The sequence below is a fragment of the Trachypithecus francoisi genome, unplaced genomic scaffold (genome assembly GCF_009764315.1).
Source record: "Trachypithecus francoisi isolate TF-2019V2 unplaced genomic scaffold, Tfra_2.0 Lachesis_group1, whole genome shotgun sequence".
NCBI lineage: Eukaryota > Metazoa > Chordata > Mammalia > Primates > Cercopithecidae > Trachypithecus > Trachypithecus francoisi.
This window is the reverse complement of record NW_022681454.1, coordinates 90,525,620-90,546,425: the sequence shown is the minus strand read 5'-3', so window position 1 is coordinate 90,546,425 and position 20,806 is coordinate 90,525,620. Positions and strand designations below refer to the sequence as shown.

At 39.9% G+C, this 20,806-nt stretch overlaps 1 pseudogene across 1 annotated transcript; it reads left to right on the top strand.

Moving 5' to 3' along the window:
• The first annotated feature begins 18,499 nt into the window (after positions 1–18,499).
• Positions 18,500–20,244, top strand: LOC117085681 (annotated as a pseudogene). The gene has a single exon (XR_004438050.1). The product of XR_004438050.1 is annotated as an actin, cytoplasmic 1-like (transcript).
• The last annotated feature ends 562 nt before the right edge of the window (positions 20,245–20,806 follow it).

The following is a 20,806-nucleotide window of genomic DNA, read 5'->3' as shown; positions in this document are numbered from 1 at the left end:
AGGCAATGATGACTTCAAGTTTCTAGACTTTCAGTGTTAGGAAAGCAGAAGCTAAGTAGAACCTGTGGATGGTTCAATAAGCCAGGATGTATATATTTAAGAACTGCCTTTTGGGGTAATATATACATGAAAAAGTCTACCAAATAAACTAGGAGAGATAGTCTTCAAAGCTGTTCATGAGGATATTGAGTCAAAGTCATACTATGAGAAACAGAAAAACACGCAACATTCTGAAATCAGATAAAGATTTAATAATGGAGTGAACAGTGAGATTAATAAATACAGTAGCTGAGTATACTGCAAAGAATGAAGTATAAAAAGTAGGATATTTGTTTGAGTTCTCTGTAGATTCTGGATATTAGCCCTTTGTCAGATGAGTAGATTGCAAAAATGTTCTCCCATTCTGTAGGTTGCCTGTTCACTCTGATGGTAGTTTCTTTTGCTGTGCAGAAGCTCTTTAGTTTAATCATATCCTATTTGTCAATTTTGGCTTTTGCTGCCGTTGCTTTTGGTGTTTTAGACATGAAGTCCTTGCCCATGCCTATGTCCTGAATGGTACTACCTAGATTTTCTTCTAGGGTTTTTATGGTATTAGGTCTAACATTTAAGTCTCTAATCCATCTTGAATTAATTTTCGTATAAGGGGTAAGGAAAGGATCCAGTTTCAGCTTTCTACTTATGGCTAGCCAATTTTCCCAGCACTGTTTATTAAATAGGGAATCCTTTCCCCATTTCTTGTTTTTCTCAGGTTTGTCAAAGATCAGATGGCTGTACATGTGTGGTATTATTTCTGAGGACTCTGTTCTGTTCCATTGGTCTATATCTCTGTTGTGGTACCAGTACCATGCTGTTTTGGTTACTGTAGCCTTGTAGTATAGTTTGAAGTCAGGTAGCGTGACGCCTCCAGCTTTGTTCTTTTGACTTAGGATTGTCTTGGCAATGCGGGCTCTTTTTTGGTTCCATATGAACTTTAAAGCAGTTTTTTCCAATTCTGTGAAGAAACTCATTGGTAGCTTGATGGGGATGGCATTGAATCTATAAATAAACTTGGGCAGTATGGCCATTTTCACAATATTGATTATTCCTTTCCATGAGCATGGTATGTTCTTCCATTTGTTTGTGTCCTCTTTGATTTCACTGAGCAGTGGTTTGTAGTTCTCCTTGAAGAGGTCCTTGACATCCCTTGTAAGCTGGATTCCTAGGTATTTCATTCTCTTTGAAGCAATTGTGAATGGAAGTTCATTCCTGATTTGGCTCTCTGCTTGTCTGTTACTGGTGTATAAGAATGCTTGTGATTTTTGCACATTAATTTTGTATCCTGAGACTTTGCTGAAGTTGCTTATCAGCTTAAGGAGATTTTGGGCTGAGACGATGGGGTTTTCTAAATATACAATCATGTCATCTGCAAACAGGGACAATTTGACTTCTTCTTTTCCTAACTGGATACCCTTGATTTCTTTCTATTGCCTAATTGCCCTAGCCAGAACTTCCAACACTATGTTGAATAGGAGTGGTGAGAGAGGGCATCCCTGTCTTGTGCCAGTTTTCAAAGGGAATTTTTCCAGTTTTTGCCCATTCAGTATGATATTAGCTGTGGGTTTGTCATAAATAGCTCTTATTTTTTGAGGTACGTTCCATCAATACCGAATTTATTGAGCGTTTTTAGCATAAAGGGCTGTTGAATTTTGTCAAAAGCCTTTTCTGCATCTATTGAGATAATCATGTGGTTCTTGTCTTTGGTTCTGTTTATATGCTGGATTACATTGATTGATTTGTGAATGTTGAACCAGCTTGCATCCCAGGGATGAAGCCCACTTGATCATGGTGGATAAGCTTTTTGATGTGCTGCTGAATCCAGTTTGCCAGTATTTTATTGAGAATTTTTGCATCGATGTTCATGAGGGATATTGGTCTAAAATTCTCTTTTTTTGTTGTGTCTCTGCCAGGCTTTGGTATCAGGATGATGTTGGCCTCATAAAATGAGTTAGGGAGGATTCCCTCTTTTCTATTGATGGAATAATTTCAGAAGGAATGGTACCAGCTCCTCCTTGTACCTCTGGTAGAATTCAGCTGTGAATCCATCTGGTCCTGGACTTTTTTTGGTGGGTAGTCTATTAATTGTTGCCTCAATTTCAGAGCCTGCTATTTGTCTATTCAGGGATTCAACCTCTTCCTGGTTTAGTCTTGGAAGAGTGTAAGTGTCCAGGAAATTATCCCTTTCTTCTAGATTTTCTAGTTGACTTGCGTAGAGGCATTTATAGTATTCTCTTATAGTTGTTTGTATTTCTGTGGGGTCGGTGGTGATATCCCCTTTATCATTTTTTATTGCGTCTGTTTGATTCCTCTCTCTTTTCTTCTTTATTAGTCTAGCTAGCGGTCTGTCAATTTTGTTGATCGTTTCAAAAAACCAACTCCTAGATTCATTGATTTTTTGGAGGGTTTTTTGTGTCTCTATCTCCTTCAGTTCTGCTCTGATCTTAGTTATTTCTTCCCTTCTGCTAGCTTTTGAATGTGTTTGCTCTTGCCTCTCTAGTTCTTTTCATTGTGATGTTAGAGTGTCAATTTTAGATCTTTCCTGCTTTCTCTTGTGGGCATTTAGTGCTATGAATTTCCCTCTACACACTGCTTTAAATGTGTCCCAGAGATTCTGGTATGTTGTATCTTTGTTCTCATTGGTTTCAAAGAACATCTTTATTTCTGCCTTCATTTTGTTATGTACCCAGTAGTCATTCAGGAGCAGGTTGTTCAGTTTCCATGTAGTTGAGCGGTTTTGATTGAGTTTCTTAGTCCTGAGTTCTAGTTTGATTGCACTGTGGTCTGAGAGAGAGTTTGTTATAATTTCTGTTCTTTGACATTTGCTGAGGAGTGCTTTACTTCCAATTATGTGGTCAACTTTGGAATACGTGCGATGTGGTGCTGAGAAGAATGTATATTCTGTTGATTTGGGGTGGAGAGTTCTATAGATGTCTATTAGGTCCGCTTGGTGCAGAGATGAGTTCAATTCCTGGATATCCTTGTTAACTTTCTGTCTCGTTGATCTGTCTAATGTTGACAGTGGAGTGTTGAAGTCTCCCATTGTTATTGTATGGGAGTCTAAGTCTCTTTGTAGGTCTCTAAGGACTTGCTTTATGAATCTGGGTGCTCCTGTATTGGGTGCATAGATATTTAGGAGAGTTAGCTCTTCCTGCTGAATTGATCCCTTTACCATTATGTAATGGCCTTCTTTGTCTCTTTTGATCTTTGATGGTTTAAAGTCTGTTTTATCAGAGACTAGGATTGCAACCCCTGCTTTTTTTTCTTCTCCATTTGGTTCGTAGATCTTCCTCCATCCCTTTATTTTGAGCCTATGTATGTCTCTGCATGTGAGATGGGTCTCCTGAATACAGCAGACTGATGGGTCTTGACTCTTGATCCAGTTTACCAGTCTGTGTCTTTTAATTGGAGCATTTAGTCCATTTACATTTAAGGTTAATATTGTTATGTGTGAACTTGATCCTGTCATTATGATATTAACTGGTTATTTTGCTCGTTAGTTGATGCAGTTTCTTCCTAGCCTTGATGGTCTTTACATTTTGGAATGTTTTTGCAATGGCTGGTAGCGGTTGTTCCTTTCCATGTTTAGGGTTTCCTTCAAGGTCTCTTGTAAGGCAGGCCTGGTGGTGACAAAATCTCTAAGCATTTGCTTATCTGTAAAGGATTTTATTTCTCCTTCACTGATGAAACTTAGTTTGGCTGGATATGAAATTCTGGGTTGAAAATTCTTTTCTTTAAGAATATTGAATATTGGCCCCCACTCTCTTCTGGCTTGTAGAGTTACCGCCGAGAGATCTGCTGTTAGTCTGATGGGCTTCCCTTTGTGGGTAACCCGACCTTTCTTTCTGGCTGCCCTTAAGATTTTTTCCTTCATTTCAACTTTGGTGAATCTGGCAATTATGTGTCTTGGAGTTGCTCTTCTGGAGGAGTATCTTTGTGGTGTTCTCTGTATTTCCTGAATTTGAATGTTGGCCTGCCCTACTAGGTTGGGGTAGTTCTCCTGGATGATATCCTGCAGAGTGTTTTCCAACTGGGTTCCATTTTCCCCCTCACTTTCAGGCACCCCAATCAGACGTAGATTTGGTCTTTTTACATAATCCCATACTTCTTGCAGGCTTTGTTCATTTCTTTTTCTTCTTTTTTCTTTTGGTTTCTCTTCTCGCTTCATTTCATTCATTTGATCCTCAATCGCTGATACTCTTTCTTCCAGTTGATGGAGTCGGTTACTGAAGCTTGTGCATTTGTCACGTATTTCTCGTGTCATGGTTTTCATCTCTGTCATTTCGTTTATGATCTTCTCTGCATTAATTAGTCTAGCTGTCAATTCTTCCACTCTTTTTTCAAGATTTTTAGTTTCTTTGCGCTGGGTACGTAATTCCTCCTTTAGCTCTGAGAGTTTGATGGACTGAAGCCTTCTTCTTTCATCTCGTCAAAGTCATTCTCTGACCAGCTTGATCCGTTGCTGGCGATGGCTGCGCTCCTTTGCAGGGGGAGATGCGCTCTTATTTTTTGAATTTCCAGCTTTTCTGCCCTGCTTCTTCCCCATCTTTGTGGTTTTATCTGTCTCTGGTCTTTGATGATGGTGACGTACTGATGGGGTTTTGGTATAGGTGTCCTTCCTGTTTGATAGTTTTCCGTCTGACAGTCAGAAGGACTGTCTGTTGGTCTGTTGGAGATTGCTTGAGGTCCACTCCAGACCCTGTTTGCCTAGGTATCAGCAGCAGAGGTTGCCGAAGATAGAATATTGCTGAACAGCGAGTGTACCTGTCTGATTCTTCCTTTGGAAGTTTCCTCTCAGGGGTGACTACACCCTGTGAGGTATGGGGTGTCAGACTGCCCCTAGTGGGGGATGTCTCCCAGCTAGGCTACTCAGGGGTCAGGGACCCACCTGAGCAGGTAGTCTGTCTGTTCTCAGATCTCAACCTCCGCGTTGGGAGATCCACGGCTCTCCCCAAAGCTGTCAGACAGAGTCGTTCGCGTCTGCACCGGCCCCCACTGCTTCCCCTATTGGACTGCAGCTGTGCGCTGTCCGCAGAGGTAGAGTCTACAGAGACAGGCAGGCTTCCTCGAGCTGCTGTGAGCTCCACCCAGTTCGAGCTTCCCAGCGGCTTTGTTTACCTACTTAAGCCTCAGCAATGGCGGGCGCCCCTCCCCCAGCCTCGCTGCTACCTTGCGGATAGATCGCCGCAGACTGCTGTGTTAGCAGTGAGGGAGGCTCCGTGGGCGTGGGACCCTCCCGACCAGGTGTGGGATATATTCTCCTGGTGTGCCTGTTTCCTTAAAGCGCAGTATTGGGGTGGGAGTTACCCGATTTTCCAGGTGTTGTGTGTCTCAGTTCCCCTGGCTAGGAAAACGGATTTCCTTCCCCCTTGCGCTTCCAGGTGAGGCGATGCCTCGCCCTGCTGCAGCTCACGCTGGTCAGGCTGCAGCAGCTGACCAGCACCGATTGTCTGGCACTCCCTAGAGCGATGACCCCAGTACCTCAGTTGAAAATGCAGAAATCACCGGTCTTCTGTGTTGCTCGCGCTGGGAGTTGGAGACTGGAGCTGTTCCTATTCGGCCATCTTGCTCTGCCCCCAACTGAACAGATTTTTAAAGAAAACAGAATTAAAAGTCTGTGTTTGCATATTTTTATTTTATTCTATTGATTTTGGACACCTTAATTGTGCTTTCATTGACATAAAATAAACCTTGCATTTTAAACTCTACATTTTGCTAAATTTTATGTATATTTACCTTCATTGATCCATCACCACAATCAGAATAATGGGCACAAAAATCATCCCAAAGTTTCCTAATGTCTTTTCATAATTCTTCCTTCAACCCTTTCCCTTCCCCTTTCCCCACCTAGCCCAAGGGAACAACTGATTTATTTTCTATCACAAAGCATTCCTTTGCATTTTCTGGAATTTTATATAAATAGCATTATTGTGGAGTGACAGATCTGGTCACACTTGATATCTTACAAATATTTTATCTTCTGACATACGAACATATTTATCGTCATTTATTTAGATCTTAAAAAATATCTTTCAGTAATTTTTTTCATTTTCATGCCCAGGTCTATAATAACTATTATAACATTTATCCTCAGGTGTTTCATGATATTGGTGCTACTGAAAACACTATGTTTTTACTGAATGTTTCAATTGTTCTTTGCTATTATTTAAAAATACAGTTAATTTCTGTACTTTTGTATCTTCTAATGTTACTAAACTCATTAGTTCTAGTAGATATCTTGCAGTTTCTAGCAAATTTCCTGCACAATCAATTATCTAGCCCACAAACAAGAGAAACTTTTACTCCTCTCTTTCTAATCTATATGCTTTTAAAATATCTTATTTGCTTATTTCACTATGATCTCCAATATAAAGCTAAATAGAAGTGGTGAGGGCGGATATCCTTGATTTGCTATTTTATTACAGGAAAATATTCAGACTTTCACCATTATATATGGAGTTAGCTGTAGGGATGTTTTTGTAGATTTTCTTTCACCATTATATATGGAATTAGCTGTAAAGATTTTTTTCGTAAGGTAATTTAGGAAGTTCCCCTATATTTCTAGTTCACTGAAATTTTATCAGAAATCAGTAAAATCTAGATTTGGACAAATGCTCATATTAATTTTTCTCCTTTGTTATTATAGGGAATTATATTGATTGATTTTTAAATGATAAACCCTGCATCATGGAATAATCCCCACATGCTCCTCATGATTATCTTCTTCATATATGTTAGATTATAACTGTCAAAATTTTGTTCAGAATCTTTGCATCTGTCTTCATGGGAGATACCGATGTGCAATTTTACTTGCAATATCATTCTGTGTTTAAATGAGCATAATAATGGCTTCATGAAATGAGTTGAGAAATAGTTATTTCTTTCTTAAGTATGTCATAAAATTTACAAATGAAGACATCCTGGCCAAGAGTTTTCTTTGTTGAGAGGCTTTTAACTGTAATTTGATTTCACTAATTTAGACTGTTTCTTTTTTTGGTTTCCTGTCTTTCAAAGAGTTTGTTCTTTTCATTCAAGTTATGGAATTTATTAGCTTAAAATGGTTCATATTTTGTATTATCTTTTTAATCTATATAGAAGCAGCAATTATATTTTTTCTATTATTTCTGATATTAGTAAGTATATTATCTTCTTTTTTAGCCATTTCAGTCTGATTTGATGTTTATCAGCTGTTATTGATCTGCTCAAAGGACAAGTTTTTAGTTTCATAGATTTTCTCGATTTTTTTCTATTTCATTAATATTTCCTTCAATCTTTATTATTTATTTTCTTCTACTTGCTTGGTGTAAAATTTTTCATTTTCTCCTAGATTCTAGGTCTTTAGTTTAAACTTTCTTACTTTATGGGCCTTTATTAGTGTATATTTCCCCCAATAATTCTTTTAGTAGTAATCTACAATTTCAGATAGATTATGAATTTATTTACATTTCTTCAAAAATGCGTTCTATTTTGAAAACTTCATTCTATGACTCCATTTATATTATTTAATTTCTAAACATTTAAAGATTTTCAAGATTTTTTCCTGCTATTGATTTCTAATTTATTCTACCAGTGATCAGAAAACATAATTTGTATAACTTGACTCTTTTGAACTTATTGAGACTTGTTTTATGACACATAATATGAGGGATCTTGATAAATGTTTAGTGAGTACTTGTATCCCGCTCTTGTCCAGTGGAATATTCCACAATTGTCAATTACAGCAGGCTTATTGACCGTGTAGAAGACATCATCCATATACTTACTGATTTTCTGTTGACTTCCTTTATCAAATGTTGATATGGGGTATTGATATCTGATTATAAAATAGACAAACTTTACATTTATCTATTTTTAATTGCTGTTAGAACAGTTTTTTTTTTAAATATAATATATTCTGAGGCTCTGTTAGTTAGATGCATATTCATTTATCATCCTTATATGCTGTTGAGGAGTTTGTGATACAGAACATGGTAGATTCGGTAAATGTTAAATGAATGTTTATAAAGAAAATGTATCCTGCTGTTATCAGGTAGAATTTTATCACTTTATAAATATGAAATGACTTCCTTTATCCCTAATGCTACCCTTTGCTCTGAAATGTAATTTTTTATGTTAATATAGCCACTGCAGCCCTTTTTTCCCTTAGTATTAGCATATATTTTATTTTTCAATTTACTTTCAGATTGTTTGTTTCCTTATATTTGAAGTACATTACTTGTACACTATATATAGGGTATTGCTTTGTTATATAATACATGTCGGCTTTTTAATCGAGAATACTTAGATCATCTATAGTTTACATTGTTCTTGATATGGTTTAGTTTAAATTTATCATCCAGCTATTGATATACATTTGACCCATCTGTTCTTTTTTTTTAACTTTCTTCTGTTTTTCTGTCTGCCTTTGGATTAATTGATTTTTTAATGATTATTTTTTTTATTTGCTGTTTTCCTGTTACTATAACTCTACCTGTTATTATTCAAGTGGTTGTTTATAGATTTGTAGTATATATTTTTAAGTTTATAGTATATGTCTTTAAGTTATCACTATCTGCTAGTGAACATATATTACTTTGCCTATATAGGAACATGAACACTGCATATTGCTCTCCTCCCAACTTTCGTGCTGCTATTGTAATATTTTTTCTTTTATGTAAATTATAAGCCCCAGACTGCATTTCTATTATTTTTATTTAAACAGTTAATAAACTTTGTAAAAGATGAAATAACTAGACAAAATCATTAAGTTCCCATTTTTGGTGCTCATGAATTTTGTTTTCACTGCTGGGTTCGTTTTGATTGATTTATTTTCTCCTCTTTATGTATTATATTTTCCTGCATTCCTTAGAAAAAAATCTTATATATAACTCATTAAGTCACCATTTGTGGTACTCATCAATTTCATTTTCATTTCTGGGTTGGTTTTGATTGATTTATTTTCTCCTCATTATGTATTATATTTTCCTGCATTTTGGCATGTCTGGTATTTTTTACTAGGTGCTAGACATTCTGTATTTCACCTTCTTAGATGTAGAATATGTTTGTATTCCAATAAATATTCTGGAGTGTTGTTTTGGAATGCAGTTAAGCTACTTAAAAATAGTTTGATCTTTCTAGTATGATCTCTAAGATATTTTAAGTGGGACAGGAACAGTGCTTAATTTAGGGCTAATTATTCTCCACTACAGAGATAAGACATTTTTATATAGTCTGTCCAATTATGAGATTTTCCAATCTTGTGTGAGTATCAGGCACTGCTTTCTTTGAGTATTCCTCCAATCCTCAGCTTTGTTTAGTTTTCTCAAATTCACATGCTGATTGCATTCAGCAAAATATTCAATGGAGAGCCTCTGCAAATCTTCAGTGTTTGTGGTTCTCTCCTCACCAGCTTTCTGTCTTCTGAACTGTAGTCACTTTGTTCTACCTGGAATCTCATAACTCTCCTCAACTCATGGACTCTGCTGGACTCTACCTGGTTCTCCTTTCCTTAACTGCGATCTAAAAACTCTCTCATGACAGTGAGCCGAATTAATTCATCGATTCTACATTAATAAAAAAGTATATATAACATTTTTTTCTCAAGAAGGTTACTCAATGACATCGAAAACATATATAAATAAAAATTATAAGAGAATATGACAAATGCTATGACTAATGCATGCCAAGGATGCATGGGAGAACTGGGTGCCTAATTTATATTTCTGGGTCAAGAAATGATTTTTGGAGGAGTACTGAGCTGAGTCTTAAAAGACAAACATTGGAGAAGAAAAGGAGTGGAAGAGATGTTTTATAAAGGGTGATTACATGTTCAGAGCCATAGAGGTGAAATACATTTAATATGGCCAGGGTATTAATTGCATTTGGAGAAACAACATGACATGAAGCCTTGGAGGTAGCAGTAGTCAGAAAAAGAACTGTGTGCTAAAATATTAGTCTCTACATTAATATTTCATCCTAAAAGTTTTGAGTAACCAGGAACAACTTTAAGAAGGAGAATAAAATAACGAAGTATACATTTTGCTATATTATTATGGAATTGAAAATGATTAAGGCCCTAGTGTGAGAACTGAGTAGGAAGCTTTTGTAAGTAGTGCAGTGATAAGACATAAACGTACTGCTGAGGCATTGTAAATATTAGGAATGAAATAGAATTGACATGTAATAAGAGTAGAAATAGACAGGATTTGGTGAACAACTATCCAACTGAATTTGGATAGTAGAGGAAAGGAAGAAATGGCTTAGGAGACCAAATAGATGAGGGTACCATTCATGGAAACAGACACTAAGGAAAGGGGCAGGCTGCTGTGGAAGAAAGGCAAGTAATTCTGACCTGCTTGGTAGATTTAGAGTTACCTTCATGGAACTCCTGAGCCCTTCTTACTTGCTAGTGAAATAGTCTTTCCTGACAAAACACAGTAGCTTTACAAGTGTTTCCATAGGAGTATCCTGACATTTCACTCAGTTATAGCAATTGGAGCTGCTATGGGATTCACAGGAGGATTCCCCTCCCTCTACGAAGAATCATGGAGGAGAAATTGCTCTATTAGTCAGGACTCTGTAGAAGGACAGAATTAATGGGGGGGAGAGAGAGAGAGAGAGAGATACATACACATTTAAACTCCGTATGTTATATATAAATATATATAATATTAATGTATTATATATTATTATATTATATATTATATATAATGATATACATATTATATAATATATAATATAAAATATATTATATGTATATATGCATATATGTATTTATATATGTATATATAAGTATATATACACTTAATACATATATTAAATATTATATATTATATTAATATAACATTTTATGTATTTTATAATGTGCATATATAACAATATATTATATATATATTATATATAAATATATATAATATATATAATATATATAATATATACTATTAAAATATTATATTGATATAATATATAAAATATTGTATTAATATAATATATAAAATATTGTTATATATACACATTATATAATATATAAAATATTGTATTAATATAATATATAATACTTAATATATGTATTAAGTGTATATATATACTTAATAAACTCCATACACACACACACACACACACACAGAGGAAGTTTATTAAGTATTAACTCATGATCAAAAGGTGCCACAACACGCTATCTGCAGGCTAAGGAGCAAGGAGAGTCAGTCGGGGTTCCAAAACTGAAGAACTTGGAGTCTGATGTTTGAGGACAGGAAGCATCCAGCATGGGAGAAAGATGTAGGTTGGGAGGCTAGGCCAATCTCTCTTTTCACATTTTCTGCCTGCTTATATTCTAGCTTACATTCTAGCTGTGCTGGCAACTGATGAGATTGTGCACACCCAGATCACAGGTGGGTCTGTCTTTCCCAACCCACTGACTCAAATGTTAATCTCCTTTAGCAATACACTCGCAGACACACCAGGATCAATACTCTGCATCCTTCAGTCCAATCAAGTTGACACACAGTATGAAGGATCACAAGTCTACCCCTTGTCAACTCGAACCCATACACATCTCCTGAGATCATATATAATCTTAAAGACAGTAATAAGGTCATAATTATGCCTAACATAACACAACTATCCTTCGTACAATCGGAAATGCACCAATCTCCAACACAAATACTGTTACACGAAGTTAACAATACTTAAATGCTGATGTGAAGTCAATAAATCTTATGTCACATGATAAAAGAGAAAGGAAATAAAATGAAGATATTTTCTTAGAACAAGTTTATATTTGTGCAATCATGTATTTAACAAAAGGAGGAGGAGCTACTCATGACAATTACAATCCTTGTTTCTGCAGCTGGTCACGTGGTTGTAGCTGGTATTAATGACTACCTCTTCTTTTACCCATTCTGTATTCCCTTTGCCTTCAGCAAATGCCTCAGCAGGTCGTGTTTGTGTGTGTGCATGTGTGTTTTTCCCTGGTGGAGTGATGCAAACCTTCATTCCTGAAGAATCTAGGTCATCTGTAGTCCTGCCTGGATTTGACTGTTGTAGTTTTCCATTAACCTTAATCACAGGGCATGGTAATACTAAGAGACACCCTAACGGAGCTACTGTAGTCCATGAGTACTCTTTCTTACTGATATGGTTTGTCTGCATCCCCATTTAAATCTCAACTTGAATTGCATCCCCCTAATTTCCACATGTTATGGGAGGGATCTAGGGAGAGGTAATTGAATCATGGGGACCAGTCTTTCCCGTGCTATTCTCGTGATAGCCAACAAGTCTCATGAGAACCAATGAGTTTATCAGGGGTTTCTGCTTTTGCTTATTCCTCATTTTCTCTTGCCACCGACATGTAAGAAGTGCCTTTCACCTTCTGCCATGATTCTGAGACCTTCACAGCCATGTGGAATTGTAAGTCCAATTAAACCTCTTTTTCTTCTCAGTCTCTGGTATGTCTTTATCAGCAGTGTGAAAACAGACTAATACACTTACCTCTGTTGTGGAGTTGTAGACCGATTTCAACTTGATAATCCAGGTCAATCACCACAGCCAACACTGTAATTCCTTCTTAGCCAGTTGACTTAAAGGAAGAAGGAGCCCAAAGTTTCCAAGTGGCCATCTTAACTTCCAGTTTAATGGAATCTTGTTATATCTCCTGGTGGCAGTGTTCCTCCCTCTGGAACTAAGACCTCTAGGTCAGCAGAACATAATGTCGTGGGAATAGGAAGCAAAAATTTTGCTAGTGGATCGCTGGGGTGATGGTGAGTGGTGCCACTTCCACTTCTACGCCTTGATTCCAGGACCCATGAATCCTGGCTGTGGGAGAAACAGTGCCATATATTGGATGCTGATTCAGAGCATGCACAGCCTCCTGAAGAACATTGCCCCAGCCCTGGAAAGTACTGTCACCTAGTTGGCATTGTAATTGTGAATTGAAAAGGCCCTCCCACTATTCTGTCAATCCAGTTGCTTTAGGATGATGGGAAACATGGTAAGACTAGTGAATTCCATGAGCATGAGCCCACTTCCACACTTCTTTAGCTGTAAAGTGTGTGCCTTGGTCAGAGGCCATTCTGTGTGGAATACCAACATGTGGACAAGGCATTCCATGAGTTCATGGATGGTAGTCTTGGCAGAAGCATTGTGCGCAAAATAGGCAAACCTGTATCTGGAATAGTGTCTATGCCAGTGAATAAAAACCTCTGCCCTTTCCATGATGAAAGAGGTCTAATATAATCAACCTGCCGCCAGTTAGTTGGCTGATCAAGTCAAGGAATGGTACCATATCAAGGGCTCAGTGTTGGGCTCTGCTGCTGGAAATTTGGACATTCATTAGTGGTCATAGCCAGGTCAGCGTTGGTGAGTGGAAGTCCATGTTGCAGAGCCCATGAGTAACCTCCACCCCTGCCACCATGGCCGCCACTTTGTTCATGGACCCATTGGGCAATGACAAAGGTGGCTGGGAGAAGAGGCTGTGTGGTGTCCACAGAACAGGTCATCCTATCCACTTGATTATTAAAATCCTCCTCTGCTCACATAACTCGTTGGTGAGCACTCACATGTGATACAAATATCTTCACAGTTTTTGACCACTCAGAGAGGTCCATTCACATACCTCTTTCCCAAATTTCTTTGTCACCAATTTTCCAATCATGCTTCTTCCAAGTTCCTTGTCATCCAGCTAAACTATTGGCTACAGCTCATTAATCAGTATATAATTGCACATCTGGCCATTTCTCTTTCCATGCAAAGTGCACAACCTGGTACACTGCTTGAAGTTCTGACAACTGGGAAGATTTCCCTTCACTAGTGTCCTTCAGAGATGTCCTAGAAAGGGGCTGTAGTGCTGCAGCTGTCCACTTTCAGGTGGTGCCTGCATATAGTGCAGAACCATCTGTGATCCAGGCCATAGTCTTCTCTTTCTCTGTCAACTGATCATAAGAAACTCCCCATGATGCCATGGCGCAGGCTAGGGGAGAAGGCAGCATGGCCAGAGTGGAGGCCATGGGCACTTGAGCCACTTCCTCATGTAACTTACTTGTGCCTTCAGGACCTACTTGAGCCTGATCATGTATATACCACTTCCATTTGACGATGGAATGCTGCTGTGCACGACCCACTTTATGGCTAGATGAGTCAGAAAGCACCCAGTTCATGATAGGCAGTTCAAGTCACATGGTGACTTTATGACCCATAGTCAAACGTTCAGTTTCCACCAAAGCCCAATAACAGAACAAGAGCTGTCTGTCAAAGGGAGAATAGTTATCTACAGAAGATGGCAGGGCCTCGCTCCAAAATCCTAGTGGCCTCCACTGTGATTCACTTATGGGAGCCTGCCAAAGACTCCAAACAGCTTCCGTATCTGCTACTGACATCTCAAGCACCATTGGATCTGCCGATCATGTGGTCCAAGTGGCAGAGCAGCTTGCACAGAGCCTTCTGCTGTTCTGGACCCCACTCAAAACTGGCAGACTTTTGGGTCACTGGATAAATGGGCCAGAGTAACGCACCCAAATGAGGAATGTGTTGCCTCCAAAATCCAAATAAGCCCACTAGGTGTTGTGCCTCTTTCTTGGTTGTAGGAGGGACCAAATGTAGCAACTTATCTTTTACCTTAGAAGGAATATCTTGACAGGCCCCAAACCACTGGACCACTAGAAATTTTACTGAGGTAGAAGGGCTCTGAATTTTAGTTGGATATATATCTCATTCTCTGGCATGCAAATGTCTCATCAATAAGTCCAGTGTGTTTGCTACTTCTTACTGAATCCAATCAGCATAATGTCATCAATGTAATGGACCAATGTAATATCTTGCAGAAGTGAAAAGAGATCAAGTTGTCTCTGAATAAGATTATGACACAAAGCCGGAGAGTTGATATACCCTTGAGGTAGGATAGAAAAGGTGTAATGCTGGACTTTCCAGTTGAAGACAAATTGCTTCTGGTGGGCCTTATGGACAGTAATGGAGAAAAAGGCATTTGCCAAGTTAACGGCTGCACAAGTATCGAGAGATGTGTTAGTTTGCTCAAGCAATGAAACATCTGGTCCAGCAGCTGTAATTGGAGTCACCACTTAATTAAGCTTATGATAATCCACTGTCATTCTCCAAGATCCATCTCTCATCTGCACAGGCCAAATGGTAGCACTGAACAGTGGTATGGTGGGAATTACCACTCCTGTGTCTTTCAAGTCCTTGATGGTGGCACTAATCTCCTCAGTTCCTCCATGGATGCAATATTGTTTTTGATTTACTATTTTTCTAGGTAGAGGCAGCTCTAATGACTTTCATTTGGCCCTTCCAACCATAATGGCCCTCACCCTACCAGTTAGGGAGCTAATGTGAGAGTTCTGCCAGCTGCTAAGTATGTCTGTGCCAATTATGCATTCTGGCACTGGGGAAACGACCACAGGATGAGTCTGGAGACCCACTGGACCCACTGTAAGTCAGGCGTGAGCTGAAAATCCATAAATTACCTGACTTCCCTAAGCTCCTACTTTAACTAGAGGATCACGGTGACTTTTTGGGTCCCTTGAAATAAATGTGAGCTCAGAGCCAGTGTCCAGTAGTCCCCAAAATGTCTGATGATTTCCCTTTCCCCAGTGCACCATTACCCCAGTGAAAGGCCAGAGATCTTCTTGGGGAAGGATGGGAGAAAGATTCACTGCATAAATTGTCAGTAATGTAGTGGGGTCCTTCCTCAAGGGGACCCAGCCTCCCCTTCATTCAAGGGGTTCTGGGTCTCTAAACTGGCTCAAGTCTGGAAATTGATTGAGGGGCGATGATTCTCTGTTTTTTTAATTTAAATTAGTCTTCTGTCCATTCCTAGAAGTTTTCTTCTTGCATAAATAAAGTAGAAATCCAGTAGGCTTCCTATCAATTTCACTTCTAGGAACACTGTAGCAAATTAGCCAAAGACGTGTAGAACCAATTAGCTCTACACATCTACATGAGTCAGATTATTCTGATTGCCACTTTGCCTTTGCTGTCCATTACAGTAGCTACGCCCATCTTGGCTTTGACAATTGAGTGCTGCCACTTCGCCCCTGCCACCTCAGGACCCAATTATTCTCATTGTATTTAAATTTTGTAGTTGAGTGACTGCAATTTCCACCATCAGATCTGACAAACAGTGAAGAACAATTACAGGGATCTTCAAAGATGCAGGTGCTGCTCTCACAAATCTATTTCCCGAGGCATTGGTCAAGGGTATACCTTCTGGACCCTCCCAGCTGGGATGAGTAGGTCTAAAGTGACTAATCCACTCCACCATCCAAGTCTCCCTAAGCCTCTGGATCCTTTCCTCGAAATTAAACCGAGAAAGATCAGGCGTTTCCAGCTTGCTCATAATGGGTCATCTTTTAATCCATATTTCAGCTAGCCAAACAAATAAACTATTAGAATCTATTTTAACTCCCCAAGTTGAAACATTAAATGCAGAGTCCCTATTCATTGGGCCCAAATCAATATAAATTCAGCCTGATCCAACACTATGTTCCTTCCACCATTATCCCACACCCTTAATATCTATTTCCATGTCTGCTCTCCAGATTTCTGTTTATATAAATTAGAAAACTCAAGCAGTTCTTTTTGAGTGTAGTGAACCTCCTTATGGACCACACTCTCAATTGTACCTCTAGGGGCCGCCTGGGACTTCAGTCTAGTCATAGGTCTAGAAGCAAACAGGGATATTGGGGATGGCTTCTGAGGAGAATCAACATTATCTTGCCTGGCAACTGCCTCAGGGAAGGCCATCACTGTCGCTTCAGGCAGCACAGGATTTCTCTCTTCAGAAAAAGGTGGAAAAGATGATGGCAGCATGGGTCAGGGAGGGGATGTTGCCCCTACTGGTGATGTAGACACTGTTTCTGCTGGTAAAAAAGGTTAATCAGAGTTTACAAGCTCAGTGTCCCCAGCTTCATCAGGGTCCTCCCACATGTCCCCATTCCAAGATGCAGGGTCCCATTCTTTTCCAGTCAATGCCCTCACTTTTACAGTAGACACCTGGTGGGGCTGTGCATGCACCTTTCATTACAGGTCAGCCACTCACATAAGAGCTGTGTCTATTTTCCCACAATTTCAGCTCTTTCTCTACAGAAGATAAGACTCTCATTCAGGGCAATCTTAACAGATTTGAGGCTGAGTATCTGCTTCTGAAGCCAGCAGATAGAATCCCTGAGTTCATAATTTTCTTTCATCACTTTATCCACTGAACTTAGGAGAAACCAGCCAGCTTCATTATGTTCCTTGTTTCTCCACCTATGATCAAAGCTATTGTGGACAGAGAGGCTAAACTCCTCGCCTCTCACAAGTGATGATTCAGGAGTATCAAATGCATTTATCTTGCATAACTCTCTAAACAATTCACACCAAGAACTGTCAGTGCTTTCCATGCTATTAGAAGTAGGGTCCTTAGTATTTTGGGGTCTAATCATATTAAACAGCCAACTCCAGAAACCCCAAAAACCAACTCAAGAACTTCATTCTTAATATTCTGTTCCTCAAGAACCACTCCTCATACCAAAATCTGTATTAGTTGGGGTTCTGTAGAGGGTAAACACTAAGGGAATATATATATGTGTGTGTGTGTGTGTGTGTGTGTGTGTGTGTATGAGTTTTTAAGTATTAACTCACACAATCACAAGGTCCCACAGTAGGTCATCTACAGGCTGAGGAACAAGGAGAGTCAGTCTGAGTTCCAAAACTGAAGAACTGACAGTCCGATATTCAAGAGCAGGAAGCATCTGGCACAGGAGAAAGAGGTAGACTGCTGGCAGCTGATTAGCTTGTGCTCCATCCGGATTAAGAGTGGGTCTCTCTTTCCCAGCCCACTGACTCAAAAGTCAATTTCCTTTAGCAACACCCTCATAGACACACCCAGGAGCAATACTTTGTATCCTTCAATCCAATCAAGTTTACTTTCAGTATGAACCATCACGGATGCCTTCAACTTTCTGCCTTTGCAACAACCCTATGTCAACACAAGTCTTGGATTTTCAAGTTATGAGGGTCAAATTTGAGAATCAAAGTCAACACTCTTAGATTAAGAAAGACCTCTGGTTTTTGATAACATATTTGAATTACTTTGCCAACATTGAAACTGCTATTGCTCTGAGCATCTTTTTTTCTGTCAGGTAATGCTTAACCACATTATTTACATTACTTTTAATATGGTATTTTCTTTCTTTACAGCTAAAAAATTTCTGATACAGAAACAAAGGCTGAACGCCTGGAAAAGCAAAATACGTTAGAATACAGATTTGAAATACAATAGCACCTAAATGACAAAGACATTATTCCATATAATACATTATTTAACATCATAAATATATGTTTTGTGTAGTTAATGTGATATCTATTCTACTCACCTTTAGTTTGTCTTCCTGTAAGAGAGACTAGATACATAGAAATTGCATTTTCCACCACCTAGACCACGTCCGCCCAGCGAGCACAGAGCCTCGCCTTCGCCGCTCTGCCGCCGGTTCACACCCGCCGCCAGCTCACCATGGATGATGATATCGCCGCACTCATTGTAGACAACGGCTCCGGCATGTGCAAGGTCAGCTTCGCGGTGACGATGCCCCCTGGGCCGTCTTCGCCTCCATCGTGGGGCGCCCCAGGCACCAGGGCGTGATGGTGGGCATGGGTCAGAAGGATTCATATGTGGGCGACGAGGCCCAGAGCAAGAGAGGCATCCTCACCCTGAAGTACCCCATCGAGCACGGCATCGTCACCAACTGGGAGGACATGGAGAAGATCTGGCACCACACCTTCTACAATGAGCTGCGTGTGGCTCCTGAGGAGCACCCCGTGCTGCTGACCGAGGCCCACCGAACCCCAAGGCCAACCGAGAAAAGATGACACAGATCATGTTTGAGACCTTCAACACCCCAGCCATGTATGTGGCTATCCAGGCTGTGCTGTCCCTGTATGCCTCTGGTCGTACCACTGGTATTGTGATGGATTCTGGTGATGGTGTCACCCACACTGTGCCCATCTATGAAGGTTATGCCCTGCCTCATGCCATCCTGCGTCTTGACTTGGCTGGTCGTGACCTGACAGACTACCTCATGAAGATCCTGACTGAGAGGGGCTACAGCTTCACAACTACAGCCGAAAGAGAAATCGTGCGTGACATCAAGGAGAAGCTGTGCTATGTCGCCCTGGACTTCGAGCAGGAGATGGCCACGGCGGCTTCCAGCTCCTCCCTGGAGAAGAGCTACGAGCTGCCCGATGGCCAGGTCATCACCATTGGCAACGAGCGGTTCCGCTGCCCTGAGGCTCTCTTCCAGCCTTCCTTTCTGGGCATGGAGTCCTGTGGCATCCATGAAACTACCTTCAACTCCATCATGAAGTGTGACGTGGACACCCGTAAAGACCTGTATGCCAACACAGTGCTGTCTGGTGGCACCACCATGTACCCTGGCATTGCTGACAGGATGCAGAAGGAGATTACTGCCCTGGCGCCCAGCACGATGAAGATCAAGATCATTGCTCCTCCTGAGCGCAAGTACTCTGTGTGGATAGGCGGCTCCATCCTGGCCTCGCTGTCCACCTTCCAGCAGATGTGGATCGGCAAGCAGGAGTATGACGAGTATGGCCCCTCCATCGTCCACCACAAATGCTTCTAGGCGGACTGTGACTTAGTTGCGTTACACCCTTTTTTGACAAAACCTAACTTGAGCAGAAAACAAGATGAGATTGGCATGGCTTTATTTGTTTTTTTCGTTTTGGTTTGTTTGTTTTTTTTTTTTTTTTTGGCTTGAATGAGGATTTAAAAACTGGAACGGTGAAGGTGACAGCAGTCGGTTGGAGCGAGCATCCCCCAAAGTTCTACAATGTGGCCGAGGACTTTGATTGTACATTGTTCTTTTTTTTAATAGTCATTCCAAATATGAGATGCATTGTTACAGGAAGTCCCTCGCCCTCCTAAAAGCAACCCCACTTCTCTCTAAGGAGAATGGCCCAGTCCTCTCCCGAGTCCACACAGGGGAGGTGATAGCATTGCTTTCGTGTAAATTATGTAATGCAAAATTTTTTTAATCTTCGCCTTAATACTTTTTTATTTTGTTTTATTTTGAATGATGAGCCTTCGTGCCCCGCTTTTTTGTCCCCCAACTTGAGATGTCTGAAGGCTTTTGGTCTCCCTGGGAGTGGGTGGAGGCAGCCAGGGCTTACCTGTACACTGACTTGAGACCAGTTGAATAAAAGTGCACACCTTAAAAAAAAAAAAAAGAAATTGCGTTTTCCAAACTCATTCAGATTCAGGTTTCCAGATATGATTTAGGTTTGGCTGATCATATGTGCACACAAAATACTGGAATACATAAGTGAGATGGAGGCCATATGGCAGCTTCTTTTGCTATTCACCTGGGAAAGGTGGGCATTAAGGCACTTGCTTTTGGTGAAATGAAATCAACAGTTTCTCCATAGTTCAATATCTGGCTCCATGAGTGCAGAGACAGGATCCAAACAACGATTTTGCTGGTGCAGCTTCTAGTAGTACAGTGTGGTTCCAGAGATAAGAGCAGAAGCTGTAATTGATGTTTATCATGATGGTGTCCTCATTGTCTATAGGCGTGTGATTTCCTAATTATAATGGGTTTTTATTTGGGCAGTTTAATTGATTGTGACAGTGTAAGTGTAGTTCTAGAACATACAAGTTTATGATGTTAACAGAAAGTTTCTTAGTGTACTGGTTCCTTGGTATGATTTGGATAGTTGTTCCTGAAACTTAACCTATATCTCTTCTTCAGTCTTCAGTCCCCCTCCCCTCCTACTGATTTATTGAGCCTTT